This window comes from Humulus lupulus, chromosome 4 (genome assembly GCF_963169125.1).
Source record: "Humulus lupulus chromosome 4, drHumLupu1.1, whole genome shotgun sequence".
NCBI lineage: Eukaryota > Viridiplantae > Streptophyta > Magnoliopsida > Rosales > Cannabaceae > Humulus > Humulus lupulus.
The window spans coordinates 17,924,698-17,941,663 of record NC_084796.1 but is presented as its reverse complement, the minus strand read 5'-3'; positions in this window follow the sequence as shown (position 1 = coordinate 17,941,663).

The following is a 16,966-nucleotide window of genomic DNA, read 5'->3' as shown; positions in this document are numbered from 1 at the left end:
TTGGCCACGCTTTGCTGTCCCATCTCAATTTTTAATTTTATTTTATATCTCTTCTGTATAAAAAGTGATATAGAAAGTGTATAATTAATTATTTTTCTCGATTTTAATGGATTTTTTTTTTTGTTAGTTTTAATATAATATTCCAAATATTTAACAGTAATATATCTTTAAAAATAATTAAATATAAATATTTATTAATTATATTAATATAAATTTAAATATTATAAAATATCATTATTATAATAATATTTAATACAAAAGTAGATATTTAATAATTATATTAACATAAATACAAATGATATAAAAATATTATTATTATAATAATATATAACACATAATAAATACATCATATATAAGTGGCGTATGTTTACAAATAGTATGACTGTGTAACTAAATAAAAAATTAGAATAACATTTATCTTCTATCAAGAATAAACAAATTTTTTCTCCAATCATTGATATATGATTTGAATAACATCATGAATGTTTTGTACCTTAAATATGGTAGTTTGTGATCTAAAATGTTACCATATTATTATTATTATTTTAAAAATCATAAACAATGTTTTTGTTTAATTTTTCTTTTAATATGTTTATGTCATTCTTTTATATATAATATTGTTTATTTATTTAAAATTGATACGACAATCATAAAAACTTAATAAAAATAATTAATAAATTTTCTAAATAAAATTAAGCAAATGTGCATTGCACGTTGTTTGCACCTACTATATTTTATTTAGAAATATCATAGATTGGGTGTAAATCTTGTGCACTGACTAATCTTAGGACTAACTTATTTTGAATATATAATCATATTTATATTCCACTGTGATTACGTCACTATAAATGCAATTAGTTATATGCTTGGGATTTAATAGAAGTTTATATTAAATAAATAATCATGAAAATAAAACATGTGAGCAAAGTGATTGACCAACTCAAAAATGATTTATATTCTTTTATTGATAATAAATGAGATTACAAATAAATTGAGTTTTAATTAGGGCATAAAACCCTAACAATAAAAGCATGTAAATAAATTTTATTGATTTAAATAAAAGTACAATTTTATGATATTTACATGTTATAATGATTGTTTGAATTAATTATAAAATAATATTAAGAAAATTCCTTAATCATTTATGAGAATATAATCTTGTATTAGTACGAGAGAATTAAAATCATATATAACGAATAAAATAGTCAGTATCATATTAAAGTAAGGAATCTTTAATGAATGGTTACTAGTGTGGTTTACTAAGCATACGGAATGCAAATGATCTAGATTCGAATGACTGATGTGGATAGACATCTTAGTAAATGTGTTGTGTATAATAGAGACTATATATGACAGGACTGGTGATAATTAATTATCTTTATAAACTTACCGTTTGACATTAAGATTTAATTCTTATCATAATAGATGATCATTTGTAGATCAGTATGAATCCTGAGTATTCATGAACTCCTATTTTTGTTTATTAGATCTTTTAATTCACTCATTAAGGTTTCTTAGTATAATGAGGCTAATGACTTTTGCGTTGGAGATTCAATATCATGAATGACTGGGAACATGATTTACAATAATGAAATTCATACTTTCCTGAAGGATCGAATATTGATCCCCTTAAGGATTAATTCTGGAACTGAATAGTTATTGAGCTCAAATCTATAATTTGATTGTAGATTAATTATTTGCTAGTGAATTAATGGTACTTAAGTATCAACAGGTAATTAGAAGGGTAAAACGGTAATCTTGACCACCTCTAATTAATGAACTAATAAATGGAGGACATAACTGTAACGCCCTGGTTACTCCAAGACCGTTACTATGGACTTTAAACAGTGCTTAACTTGCTAAACGAGTCATTTGGTTATAAATGTGCATCTAGGTGTTATTAATAGGCTAAGGTGAAAAATCTTGATCAAAAGGAATGGATATATTTTATTTAAAACATAAAATTGTACATGGGCCCATAAAAGTGTTTACAAAGTTATTTACAATCCAAAATGGTCATTACAGTGTAAAAATTACAACCCGCCGACCTAAGTGGCAAAAATAAGGTTAACCCCTAGTTCCTCTAATGGATATATTTTATTTAAAACATAAAACTGTACATGGGCCCATAAAAGTGTTTACAAAGTTATTTACAATCCAAAATGGTTATTACAGTGTAAAAATTACAACTCGCCGACCTAAGCGGCAAAATAGGGATAACCCCTAGTTCCTCTGAGAAACACCTTGGCTGTGGTGGTCAAGTGGTCGCATATGTACACATCGCCACCTAAGCTCTCTACTCAAGGCTAGGTGAGCTTTTCTTTCCCTTTACCTGTACCACATAGCACCCGTGAGCCAAGGCTTAGCAAGAAAACTTATTACTGCATGTATGTAATATCAATAAATGATTCTGGGGCTTGCAGCCCTAATCAAATAAGTGAGTCACACTTTGGGCTCTGTACCCTAATCAGATAAGTGACTATTAAGTCTATCTCTGGCTAGATGACTAATAAGTCTATCTCTGAATAGATGACTAATAAGTCTATCTCTTGGGCTCTTCACCCTAAGCCACGTGACATTCAGTCACCTGAGCCTTTTGGCTCTGGCTCTATGTAACTAGTCTTCAGACAAGCCAAGTGCTTTTAGTTTTCATCGAACTTGGGGTCGGTCAAGCATTTCATGCTTATGGTGATTAGATCTAATCATTTCGGCCTGTGTTAAACACATTAATGTTGTTCTTGACTCTTAAGCCAATACCATACGATCAGTGCTCATATCACAGCTGAACTTGACAGATAAATCACAACTTCAGGATCAATACTAAAAACCATTGCCGTTCTCTGACTAATAAGTCATTTTCATACATAGATAAGCAAAGCTGCTATGCATTTAATATGCAATCAATATCAATATATAGAGCACTCAACATGCTTCATCAATAATCATGCATGTCACATACTGGGTGCAGTTTTTTTACCTCCGGTTCAAGCGAGAAATAATAAAAGAATGACATTTGAGAATGATTTGTCCTTAAGTTCCTTAGTGATCACCTAGTCATAACCAATATAAAATCCCATCAATAAAAATAAATGATAAAAGATTTATAATCTAAAACCTCGCTCTCGGGGCCTCGAATCGTACTAAAATGGTTAGTAGATTCGATCCCGAGCCTTAGGAAATGAAACCCCGAGCCTAAACCCTTGAAAAACTCCTCCCTGGCACAAAAGGAAGGGGCGGGTCGCGACTTGGCCTAATGATACGCGGCGCGCCCCCAAGACAGAGAAAAATCTATCTGGGGTACCAGAGGCGAGTCGCGACTTGGCCTATCAAGTCGCGACACGCCTGCCTAACAGAGCCTAGGGGAGGCTCTAGCTTGGGTCCAGGTCGCGACTTGCTAGAACTCAGTCGCGACTTGACCCCACGAACCCAGCTCCCCTTCCATTTTCTCAATTCAAACCTCAATCAAACCTTCACCAAATCATCCCAAACTCAAAACCAAACATCAACACAACATATCCACCATTCCAACAACAAAACCCAAGCTTTGGATCATTTAAAACCACACCAAATAACCACTTCTAAGATCAAAACTCTCAAGCTCAAGAACTAACTCAAAACAGAGCAAAACCATAAAATAAAGCTTAGAATTCTTACCCCTGACTTGAATTGAACCCCTTCCAATGGCTGAATCAATAACCTAAGCTCACAAGCCTTGATTCCCTAGTTTGAATCCTCAATCTTGCCTCAAAATTCAAAGCCTAAAAGAAGAAGAAGAGATGATCGTGGGAGAGGAAGAGGAAGAGAACTTTGTTTTTGGCTGTCTAATGCTTCTACAACCAGCCACTTAATTTAAAATATAACCCTTGGTCAAAAGACCAAAATGCCCCTAAACCTATTTAACTCCTAAACAGCCACCCAAGGGCAAAACAATCATTTCTCAACTATCCCGTTAATTATAATTAACGTCCTCCAATTCCCGTTATTCCCAATATTCTAAAATAATAATTAAATCATATACCATTACTCGTTCATTCCTAGTAATGTACTAAGCATCAAATTACCTCTAGGCTCACCCCGAGCCTGGAAATTAATCCTGTTTTGACAAAACCGCTAACTTGCATTCTAGGATCGTCTCATGCCGAATAACTCGAACATATCCACATTATAATGTGGTCTCATCCATAAATCATAAACATGCACATGAATATACAGATATGCCCTCAACGAGCCAAATTACGAAAATGCCCTTTTAATGATTGTTGACTGTGTTTTTAGCCAACGACGTGAGAACGTCAATAAAGACAAGCCTTCAAGAGAATGTAAACGACACAGACAGTTTTATTAAGAAAAGTAAATAACACAAGAGATTTTATAGTGGTTCAGCTCCGATCAGTCGGTAATAGCCTAATCCACTTAGAGATTTTATTACTTTATCCACACTTAAGATCAGATGAACCAGTGTCAACTGAGTTTCATCAGTGTAAATATTCAAGAATACAAAAAGGGTTCTCTCAAGAAAAACGCACCTTCTCTCTCTAGAACTCAGACCAATTCTCCAATTGCCAAAAAGTTATTTTTTGATCCCATTAACCCTCTATTTATAGACTTGGGATTCTAAATTGATATCCCTCTAGAATCGGGATATTCTTTTATTTATGTTACATTTAAATTACACAAAATATTCAAAATACAACAGATTCCTGCGGTGCCCAGACCGATTCTTGCTGAAGTTGTTTCTGGAAATTTGACGTAGTCTAGTCTATTTTGTTGATTAATATCGTCTTCTGGTCGGACATATGCATGCTGGACACCTGCATACGGTCCATACTCTTCTAGGCTTTCCTTTGGCTCAAGATTATGCATGCATAGCTCTCCTCGGACCAAGGTCCAAGCCACCCTCCTTAGCTCTCCTCGGACTAAGATCCGAGGCAATCACTTTGGCTCTCCTCGGACTAAGGTCCGAGGCAATCACTTGGAGCCTCTCCTCGGACTAGGGTCCGAGCCACATATTTTTGGCCCTCCTCGGACTAAGGTCCGAGGCATGCACTTGGCTTCCCCTCGGACTAGGGTCCGAGCCCATCTCTTTGGGCACTCCTCGGACTAGGATCCGAGCCAAGCATCTAGGGGGCTCCTCGGACTAGGGTCCGAGCCAAACATTTAGGGGCTCCTCGGACTAGGGTTCGAGCCAAACATTTGGCTCCTCGGACTAGGGTCTGAGCCAAACATTTGGTTCCTCGGACTAGGGTCCGACCGGAGCTGTTGTGGCCTTTCCTCGGACCAAGGTCCAAGCTCATCTCATGTGGTCTCTCCTCGGACTGGGGTCCGAGTCAAGCACTTGGGCTCCTCGGACTAGGGTCCGAGCTAAGCACACCTTAGCCCAAGTATTCTTCCCGGGTGCATTTGGCTTGATTATGACATCTCTCTAGCAGTCCAAACTCTTCACTGATGCACTGGGCCAGCCAGATCACCCAACCAATCCGTGCCACATGTCAATTTTATTGCCACATCATCACTTTCAAATTTTTGGGATAACATTTGCCCCCCAAGTTTATTATATAATATATTCACATAATAAACTTTTTATCCGGTTGACGACATTTATAAAAAATAACTGTTCATCTTCTCTCCATGCAGTAGAACACAACTTATAAGCCACGATCACTGCAAAAAACTATCCATGATCGTGGGGAGAAAAAATAGTCCCGGAATACCAAGGGTCCAAAAATAAACAATAAACCCCACTTTTTTCCCTTTAAATAACCCTACTTTTACACATTTTTCTTCACACAAGAAAATCATATTTTAAAAATCCTTTCTTCTTTCTTTTTTCTTGGCCGAAACCCCAAGTTTCTCTTCCCTTTGGCCGAATCTTCAAGGGAAGCTCTCCACTTCTTCAAGCCATCTCCAAGCAAAGCAAAGGTTCTCCAACCTTGAGTAAGTCTTCTTTTCCATGTCTTTACATTGTGGTTATTTTTCAAAAAATTTCATGAAAACCCATGCCATGGCCGAAACCCATTGATAGCTTTTTTTTGTTGAGTTTGTTCATGAATATCATATGAATGCTTGTATAATGTGTTGGGTGGCTGTTTTGATGATATTTGTGATATGGGTAACCCAACATTTTTCTCAATTTCATAGGAATTTCAAGAAAAATAGGTTAATTTGATATAAATCATGAGTATGGATTTTTGGGGTTTTTGATAGCATGGAAATTTTCAAGAACATGAAAACAACCTTTCCACTTCCATGTTTTGATCTTGTATTGGTATATTTGGATGAAACAATGTGTTTATGTTAGGTAATCTAGGGCTTTGTTCTTACGGTTAGAATTAGGGTAGAAAAAATGGGTAAAAAAAAATGAAGTAGCCGATCGGCCACTTGAATTTCTGGGCAAATATGTGGTCTGATCGGACCACATACACCCTTCCTCGGATGCCCTAGGTGCCATCTCTCCTCGGACGTGCTATGTCCGATCAAGCCTCTTGGGGGCTGCTTGGCGCTGGGCTCGCACGGAGGCGCATGGTTCGAACTCGCCTGAAGCTAGGCTCTTTGGACCCAAGCGGTTGCTGCTCGGATGAACACTTCCTCGGACGCGCATGCTAGGGTGTCTAGGCATCCGGGCGGAGGCACAACCCTTTCCTCGGATCAAGAATGTGGTCCGATCGGACCACATTTACACCCCTCGACCTCGGACAAGCACATGTTACCAATAAACGACCCTCGAGCACGATCCTGATTCTGAACTCCTAGCGATAACCTAGTCACAACCATAATATAGAATCCCATAAAAAATGAGTTAATAAAGGCTTCCAGACCGAGTCTTAGCCTCCGAGACGTCAAATCCTACCAAACCGGGAAGTATGATCGATCATGAGCCTTTAGGTTTAAGTTTCCATCACCAAAAACCCAACTTGGCCAAAATGCTCAGGCGGGCCGCGACTTGACCTTGGGGGTCGTGGCGCGCCTCCTAGACTGATAGCCCTCTGCCTAGGTTTCAGGATGCGGGCCGTGACTTGCCCCTAGAGTCATGGCATGCCCCCAGGGAGAAACCCCTCCTGGTCTTGGGTTCACACAGGTCACAGCGCCCAAGAACAAGGCCGCAACCCGACCTTTAACCCAGCCATTTTCTCCGTTTTTTCCCATCTCAAAAGCATCCATAAACCTATCAAAACATATCCAAATCCCAAAAACAAAATTCCCAAACATCCCAATGGCCCAAAACCATCAAAACCCAAGCTTCAAACAATTCAAAAACTCATCAAAACATAAAATCTCATCAAAGCTTAAAAACTCATAAAACTTAAAACTTAAAGCTTGGATTACCTCTAATTGAGTTGTTTCCCAACTAAATCATCTGGCTAACAAGCTTCTAATCTTTCTTAGAATCGTTATGACTCTAACCTTGCTTGAATCTTAGTCCTAAAACTCGACGGGCCAAATTACCCTTATAATGAAAAGTGGACCCACATGCATGCATTTATCATCATATAATAATATAACTCACATAATCATGCATATAATCACATAATTGCATATTAAGCAATTATGGCCCTCCTGGCCCTTTAATCCAGGCATTAAGCCACATTAGGGAATTTGGGTCGTTACACATAGTCTTCCACTAAGAACTCCACATTCCTTCATTTCAAGTTAACATGGCTTTTTTGTCTATTCTAAGAAGCGAGCATCCGAGCTCTAATCTTTTTCATAGACTCCGTGGTCCTCTAAACTACCTCAGGACCCAAATATTTTTTCCCACCCATTTTATCCCAGTGAATAGGCGATCTATATTTCCCACCCTACAACATCTCATAAGGTGCCCCTCCAATAGCTAGATAACTCTCTTTGATTTACCATTAGTCTGAGGATAATAAGTTGTACTGAACTCCAGCTATATACTCATTGCCCTCTGTAGCCTTCCCCAAAACTTGGAAGTAAAGATAGGGTCCCCATATAATAAGATAGACCTCGAATTCCATGAAGGCGTACTATCTCTCTCTCACACAAAGATCTACATAACTGTCAACTGTATTATTCATCCTCACTGGTAAGAGTGAGCTGACTTTAAATACCGGTCCATAATAACCCGAACTGAATAACACTAGCCCACTATCCTGGGCATCCCCATCACGAAATCCATCGTGATGTCCTCCCACTTCCACCATGGGATACTCAAAGGTTGTAATGGCCTTACTAGTTTCTGATACTCTGCTTTGACTTGCTAACAGATCAGGCACTTTGCCACGTACTCAGTTACGTCCCTCTTCATCCCAGGCCACCACTATAAGACTTTTAGATCCTGATATATCCTCCTGGTGCCTGAATGTAGAGAATAAAAGGTAGTATGAGGTTCATCCAGAACCTCCCATTTAATCCTAGTGTCCATCGAACCCAAGTCCAATCTTTATACCTCAATAGTCTCATGCTTGACATTGTATAATCCTTAGCTATTCCAGCTAAGACATCCCCTTTTATATTTCCCATATTTGGGTCACTCAACTATTTCCTTAACTCCTTTCCAAAAGAGTAAACTGAAGTGTAATGTTGGCCAACTGGCCCACCAGTAACTCTACTCTAGTTCTGGTCATATCATTCAATTGATGTGATGCATTGGCACTCACCTTTTCTGTCAATGAGGTAACAATCCTTAAGAACTCTTCCACAAAATACATATAATACCCTGCTAATCCAAAGAAACTCCTAATCTCTGAGGCGTTCTTTGGCCTTGGCCAATCTATGACTGAGAGTATACCAAAGTATCATCGATAAAGGCGATCACAAACCAATTCAAATAATCCTTCAACACCTTGTTCATCTAATTTATCAAAACAACTAGGACATTAGTCAAACCCAAAAGACATGACTCAGCACTCCCAGTGCCCTTATCTGATATAAAAGACAATCTTCTACTTATCCTTCTCCCTGATCTTCAGTTGGTAATAACCAAATTGAAGATCCACCTTGGAGAATATCATCTTACTCAATAACTGAACCTTTAGTTCCTACAGATTTGCTGAAGTCGTTCAATATAGTGCCCTAGACCTGGTTCCGTCCCTGGCACCAACATAATTACTATTTTATTTCTTTGTGTAGAGGTAACCCTAACAAACCCCTGGAAATACATCCAGAAACTCACAGGCTAATCAAGTTTGTCCTGGTCCCACTGGCACGATCTAAGTGGTATCCACCACACTAGCTAAGAATCATATGCATCCTCCTGCAATAGGTCTCTAGCTCTAAGTACATACATCATAAGTATACGGGGTCCATGCACAGTGCCAACAAATACAAGGGTTACCATCTTTTACTTGCATTATATCATTGCCCCATACTTGGCTAACTAATCCATATCCAGGATCATATCAAAGTCGGTCATAACATACTCTATCAAATCAATTGATGAGTCCTTTTCCACAATAATCTGACCCATCTCTTAAAATTACCAATAGGGTATCAAATTCTCATCACATCATAACCACATACCAAGTCTGTGCCTATACTAAAAGCTACAAAAAAAAAAAAAGAACAACATGGCACCAAAACCAATCAGCATAATACCAGAATCAGAACTAGGAAGTTGACCTATCACTACCGAGGAACCAACCTCAGTCTCAATCTCTGACTCTGACTGTGTCAGAGCGAACACTAGAGCTGGAGTCAAGCTGTCTGCCCCCTTTGGCTCATCCTTCCTTAGCCATGGTCAATCTCTCTTGAAGTGCCCAACCATCCCACACAAGAAACATGTCTTTGCTCGACATTCTCCCAAATGACGTCTCTTACACCAAGTGCATTCTGGTAGACTTCCTAATACTCATCCTCTCCCTCATGGTCTATCTGAGCACTTTGGAACCCCTTTTCTAACTAGAGGTACCGAATACATTGATATCCTTTCTTTCTTGATCACTGGGGCCTCTGCCCCTACCTGATCCAATAAACGAAGGTATCACTGCCTGAGCTCCACGCTCTCTGGCATTCTCCTTCCAAATCTCATTTCATGTGCCTTCAATAACAAGGGCCCTTCCTACCACCTGAGCATAGGTAGATATCTCATGTATTGGGCAAATTCTAACGCTTTGAGCTATTCTGGGATTCAATCCCAGGGTAAATCGCTCCGTTTGAGCCACATCCGTGGGTACCATATCAAAAGCCAACTTGGCCAACCCATCGAATTTATTAACATACTCTGTTACTGTTGCATTTTCCTGAACTAGGTTCAGAAACTCATTTGTCTTAGCAGTCTTAACTGCATCACTGTAATATCTCTCATATAGAAATTCCCATTTATTCTCAACCCTAGGCTGCCAAAACTGGTGCCACTCCTGGCATAGCAAAGGAAAAAGTGTTCCCTGAAAAACCTACTGTTTTAAACACCTAATCTCTTCCTCTTGCCTCTACAATCTTAATTGCATATCTGTAAACACCTGCTGCCAATTCTGAGGGGCAGGCGAAGGGCTCAGGCCCTGGCCGTAATTCCCAGCCTCAGTATAAACACCACCGGATCCCATTAACTGCCTTGGGTATATAACCTCTGATTTAGTTTGCAGTCAACAACTTGACCCATTAAGCGTGAAGAGCATGTTCAAAAGCTTCCCCCACGGGAACAATCACACAACACCACATTCACATACCACTGCGGTACTAAAATACATGCCCATGACATTCATGCATAAATCAATAACCATGCTCTTGCCAGCAAAATATCATGCTCTTTACTATTGCATGCAGATAACATATTCATATATACATTGAGCAGGTAATCACATAATCATATCAATAGTCAAAGGTCAGGCTCTATCAGGATCTCATGCTTCCTAATAAGGTATGCATGTAAAGCATTTATATCTTATTTAATCAGTTATAACACATAACCACATAAATAATCACCATACCCTGAGTGGAACTTGTCTTTAGTGATGAGTGCACATGCATATCTTCTCTTCAAGAGCCCTTAACCTTGGCACGCTCTGATACCAAGTTGTAACGCCCTACTAGTCAGTGACCATTACACTATGTATTTTAAATAGTACTAAACTCGCTAAACGAGTCAATTGGCCATAATCATGTAACTAAACGTGAGTAACGGTTTAGGGTTAAAAATTTTGGTCAAAGATACAAACGTTTCACTATAACATTTTTTGTATACATGGGATCCCAAAATACATTTAAAAGGTTAATTGCAATAAAAGAGTTAGAACCTGTCGACCTAAGCGGCAAAATAGGGCTTGACCCTAGTTCCTCTTTAAACCCTCAGTCGTGGTGGTTGAGCAACTGCATATGTACACTTATTCACCTGATCTCTCCAACTCAAGGATGGTCCATGTAATGTCCTCCTAATCTAGGACTGTTACACTGTGTACTTTAAATCGTGTCAGACTTGCTAACCAAGTCGTTTGCTTTAGAAATGTGTAACTATGGTTAATGTCAAGGGTTAGGGTTAAAATTTTTGGTCAAAAGAATCTTTGACTTTTTCTTAAGAAGATTCATACAAACATGGGATCCCAAAATATTACAACTAAACTTTTAACTAGGTATGAATACATCAAAAGTTACATTCGGCTGACCTAAGCGGCAAAAACAAGGCTATGACCCTAGTTCCTCTGAGATATCCTCGGCCATAGTGGTCAAACAGTCGCATATGTACACGCCGCCACCGAAGCTCTCCAACTCATGGCTGGTCAAGTTTTTCCTTCCCCTTACTTGCACCACAAAGCACCCATGAGCCAAGGCTCAACAAGAAAACTCAACAAGTGCATAAACAAAAAATACATATTCCCAGATATTTATCTAGCTTGCTCAGCAATAATAACCTACATACACAGTCATTCAATTACAAACAAGTGGTCATTGGACAAACTTGGGGCCGCTGCCCTAAATAGTTGACCATAGAGCCAACCCCGGGGCCTATGCCCTAGCTATGTGACCATAGAGTCACCTGGGGCCCTCGCCCTTAGTCCTGAGTAACTAGCCATATAGGTAGCCCAACACCTTTGGTTTTCCAACGACCATAGAGTCAGCCAAGGCCTAAGCCTTTCGACCAGCGTGCAGCGCGCTTTTGTCGTCCTTGACTAATAAGTCAAGCCCTGATCTAGGAATACAGACCTCAATACAGAAACAGATTTGGATAAGCATATCCCAACAAAATAAGCACGCATGCATGTTAATCACATAATACCATCGAATAACCATTCTCTTAATACTAATCATACTTATTTAGCGGGTTCTCATGCCCTAGCCACAGATTTCATGCAACAACCATAGAATACTTAAGCAGGTATCAACCAACATGTGAAATAAAAGCTTAAACATATCTGTCCTCAAGGCCCAAGCCATAGTCATGATAATTGATAATAGTCAAGTCAAGTCCTATTCACATATAACACGTATTGGGTGCAGTTTTCTTACCTCAGGTCCGAGTATAGCGTAAATAAGAACCACCCTCGAGCATGATCCCAGTTCCGAGCCCCTAGCAATAACCTAGTCACAACCATAATATAGGATTCCATCAATAATGAGCAAATAAAGGCTTCCAGAGCGAGTCCTAGCCTCCGGGGCCTCGAGTTCCACTAAACCGGGTAGTGGAATCGATCCCAAGCCCTAAGGAAAAGGTTCCCATTTTTAAAAACTTCCCAAGGCCAAAAATGCCCAGACGAGCCGTGACCTAACCTTGAGGGTCACGACGCACCCCTCCTACCCGAGAGTCTCCCCCCCCCCCCCCCCCCTTGTCAAAGGGATGTGGGCCGTGACTTGCCCTTGAGGGTCGCGGCGCGCCTCCCAGACAAAGTCCTCCCAAGGCCCTGGGTTCAAGATGAGTCGCGACTTAGCCCCACGATCCCAGATTTTTCACAATTTTCAGCAGCCAAATTCAATCCAAACTAACCCAATTTCACCCCAAAACCATAATTCAATCCCCAAAATAGTTCTAACATCTTCCCATCAACAAAACCCAACAAAAATCCAGTCTTAGAACTCATCAAAACACCAATTCAATTCTTCAATCTAAAAGTTCAAGAACACTTCAAAGCAGCCATAGATTCTATAGAAATTCAGTTATAACAGAGAGTTTGAATGGTTACCTTAGCTGTGAATAATGATCCTCTAACCACAAGCTTTCCAAATCCCAATCCCAAGCCTTCAATTCTTGTGTTTCTAGCCAAAATCCTTCTCAATTTTCCCAAGAACTAGTTTGAAGCAACTTAGAAAGAAAGAGAGTGAAGGAGAGAAAAAGAGTCGGACAAAAGCTTATGAGTGTTTTTTTTTCTTTTGTTTCCTAAGGCATAAGTGACTTAAGCTAATCCTGAGGCTCGGGGTACCAAAAACGTCCTCGAGGGAAAAATGGTCAAATTCCTCAGTATTCCCTCCTAAACTCACTAACTTCAAATATATCTCCAATTATTCATTTCCATTACTCGATAACCCAATTAAATGCCTAATGCCCAAAATACCCCTCGACTCTCCCCCGAGTCGGGTATTGGGTCCCGTTGTGACTTTCCTCTAACTTATTCCCTAGGATCGTCTCATGCCAAGTAACTCAAATAAACCCACATAATAATGTGGTCTCACACATATATCACATAAATATACAATTATGCCCGCAACGAGCCAAATTTTCAAGATTTCCCTTCTAATAAGAAGCGGGCCCACATGCTTTTTAATACCCCTAAACATGCAAAACTAGTCATATTATCACATAATCCACATAATTACAATTAAATATAACAAATAAACATATAACTCCATATATTTCCATACTGGCCCCCTAATCAAAGGCCCTAAGCCTTATTAGGTAATTTTGGGACGTTACAATCCAGCTTTCTTTTCCCTTTACCTGCACCATATAGCACCCGTGAGCTGAGGCTCAGCAAGAAAACTTAAACATGCTCATAAATAGTTATAACATATTACCAAATATCGTAATATGCCAGTCTAGCAGTAATAACCATACTCATGCATGTATACCATTCATATAAATGACTACAGTGTCATATGGGACCAATTGCCCTAGATAATTGATCAATGAATCATATCAGGGTCCAATGCCCAAAATACATGATTATGGAATCATACTGGCTCAATGCCCTAGGCTATGGGACTAATGAGTTACCCTGGGGCCCTTTGCCTTATCCTCTGTGTAACAAACTTTGGAGCTGACCTTGCGTACCTAACGCTGAGTTTTCCTCGGTCGATAGGTCAGTCAAACATACAATGCGCTCCTGGTTAGGCTAAATTATATGTACCAGCGCTCAGTGCGCTGTCTCCATGCTTGACTAATAAGTCAATGCCTTACGACCAACACTCGGTGTGTTAATGTCATCCTTGACTAATAAGTCAATGCTTTTTGACCAGCACTCACCGTGCTAATGTTGTACTTGTCTAATAAGTCAATGCTTTACGACCAACACTCACTGTGCTAATGTCGTCCTTGGCTAATAAGTCAATGCCTTACGACCAGCATTCACCGTGCTAATGCCGTCCTTTACTAATAAGTCAATGTTTTATGACCAGCACTCGACGCTATCGTCAACCTTGACTGATAAGTCAATGCTAGGATATGGGACTAATAAGTCCCCGGGGCCCTTAGCCATATCCTCTGTATAAGCGTACTTGGCGCTGACCAACACTCAACGTGCTAAGGTCGTTCTTGACTAATAAGTCAATGCTAGGATATGGGACTAATAAGTCACCCCGGGTCCCTTAGTCCTATCCTCTGTTTAAGTGTAGCTGGCGCTTCTGGTTAGCCTAACCAAAACAACTAGTGTAACGTCCTACTACCTAGGGATCGTTACACTGTGTATTTTAAATAGTGCTCAACTCGCTAAACGATTCATTTGGTCATAACCGTGTAACTAAACGTGAGTAATAGTTTATGGTTAAAAGTTTTGGTCAAAGATACAAACGTTCCACTAAAACGTTTACTGTATACATGGGATCATAAAATACATTTGAAAGGTTAATTACAATAAAAGAGTTATAACTTGCCGACCTTAGCGACAAAATAGGGTTTGACCCTAGTTCCTTTTTAAACCCTCGACCATGGTGGTCGAGCAGCTGCATATGTACACATCGTCACCTAAACTCTCCAACTCAAGGATGGTCCAGCTTTCTTTTCCCTTTACCTGCACCACATTGCACGCGTGAGCCAAGGCTAACCAAGAAAACTTAAACATATTCATAAGCAGTTATAACATATTACCAGATCATGATAAGCATGCCTAGTAGTAATAACCCTAATCATGCATGCATAACATTCATATAAATGACTACAGTGTCACATGGGACCAATTGCCCTAGATAAATAAGCAATGAATCATATTAGGTCCCAATGCCAAAAATTACATGATTATGGAATCATACTGGCTCAATGCCCTAGGATATGGGACTAATGAGTCACCTTAGGGCCCATTGCCCTGTCCTCTGTATAACCAGCTTTGGAGTTGATCTAGCGTAGCTGACGCTGAGTTTCCCCGACCAATAGGTCGGTCAAGCGTAAGATGTGCTCCTGGTTAGGCTAAATCATATTGACCAATGCTTAGTGCACTATCGCCCTGCTTGACTAATAATTCAATGCCTTACAACCAACATTCAGTGTCTTAATGTCGTCCTTGAATAATAATTCAATGCTTTACGATCAGCACTCGTCGTGCTACTGCCGTCCTTGACTAATAAGTCAATGTTTTACGACCAACACTCACCATGCTAATGCCGTCCTTGACTAATAATTAAATGCAAGGACATGGGAATAATAAGTCACTCTGGATCTCTTAGCCCTGTCCTATGTATAAGCGTACCTAGCGCTAACTAGCACTCCATGTGCTAGGATTGTTCTTAATTAATAAGTCAATGCTAGGAAATGGGACTAATAAGTCACCCCAGATCCCTTAGTCCTATTCTCTGTTTAAGCGTATAATGCGTTGACCAGCACTCAATGTGCTAAGGACATTCTTGAGTAATAAGTCAATGTTTGGATATGGGACTAATAAGTCACCCTGGATCTTTTAGTCCTATCCTTTGGCTATCAAGCTTCTAATCTCCCTAGAATCATTACAACTTGATCCTTGCTTGAATCTGAGTTCTAAAACTCGAGTTTCCTTCGAAAACATTCAAGAAGAGAACAGGAGAGAGAGAACGTAACTAAACGTTCTTTTATGTTTCTATCAGGTTACTTCAAGCTTAAGTAACCTCAAACAAATCCCAATGCTCGGGGTACCCAAAACGTCCCCGGGGACCAAATAGTCAAAATCCCTATAATTCCCTCTTGATCTCACTAACTCCCAATATATCATCAAATATCTATTCTCATTACCCAATAACCCGGTAATGTACTAAATGCGCAATATACCACTTGACTCACTCCGAGTAAAGTATTAATCCCGTTGTGATTTTCCCACTAGCTTGCTCCCTAGGATCGTCTCGTGCCGAGTAACCCAAATATACCCACATAATAATGTGGTCCCACACATATATCACATATATACCAAATATACTCATAACGGGCCAAATTACGAAAATTTCTCTTCTAATAAAAAATGGGCCCCCATGCATATTTAATACACCTAAACATGCATATCAAGTCATATTATAATATAACTCACATAATTATATAATGATACACATATATATCACATAATCATATAATTTCCATAATTTTCCATCCTGTCCCCCTAATAAAGGCCCTAAGCCTTATTAGGTAATTTGGGACCTTACAACTATCCTCTCCTTACAGAAATTTCGTCCTCGAAATTTTACGTGAACAGCTCGGGATATAGATCTTGCATATCTGATTCCAGTTCCCAGGTCGCTCCCTCAACCTTACTGTTTCTGTATAATACCTTAACCAAATGTATAGCTTTGTTCCGCGGAACCTTGTTCTTACCTGTCTCCTAACTGGACTGGCTATTCCTCACATGATAATTCAGCCTCCAATTCCAGATCTTCATAACTCAACACATGAGTCTCGTCTAACACATGTTTC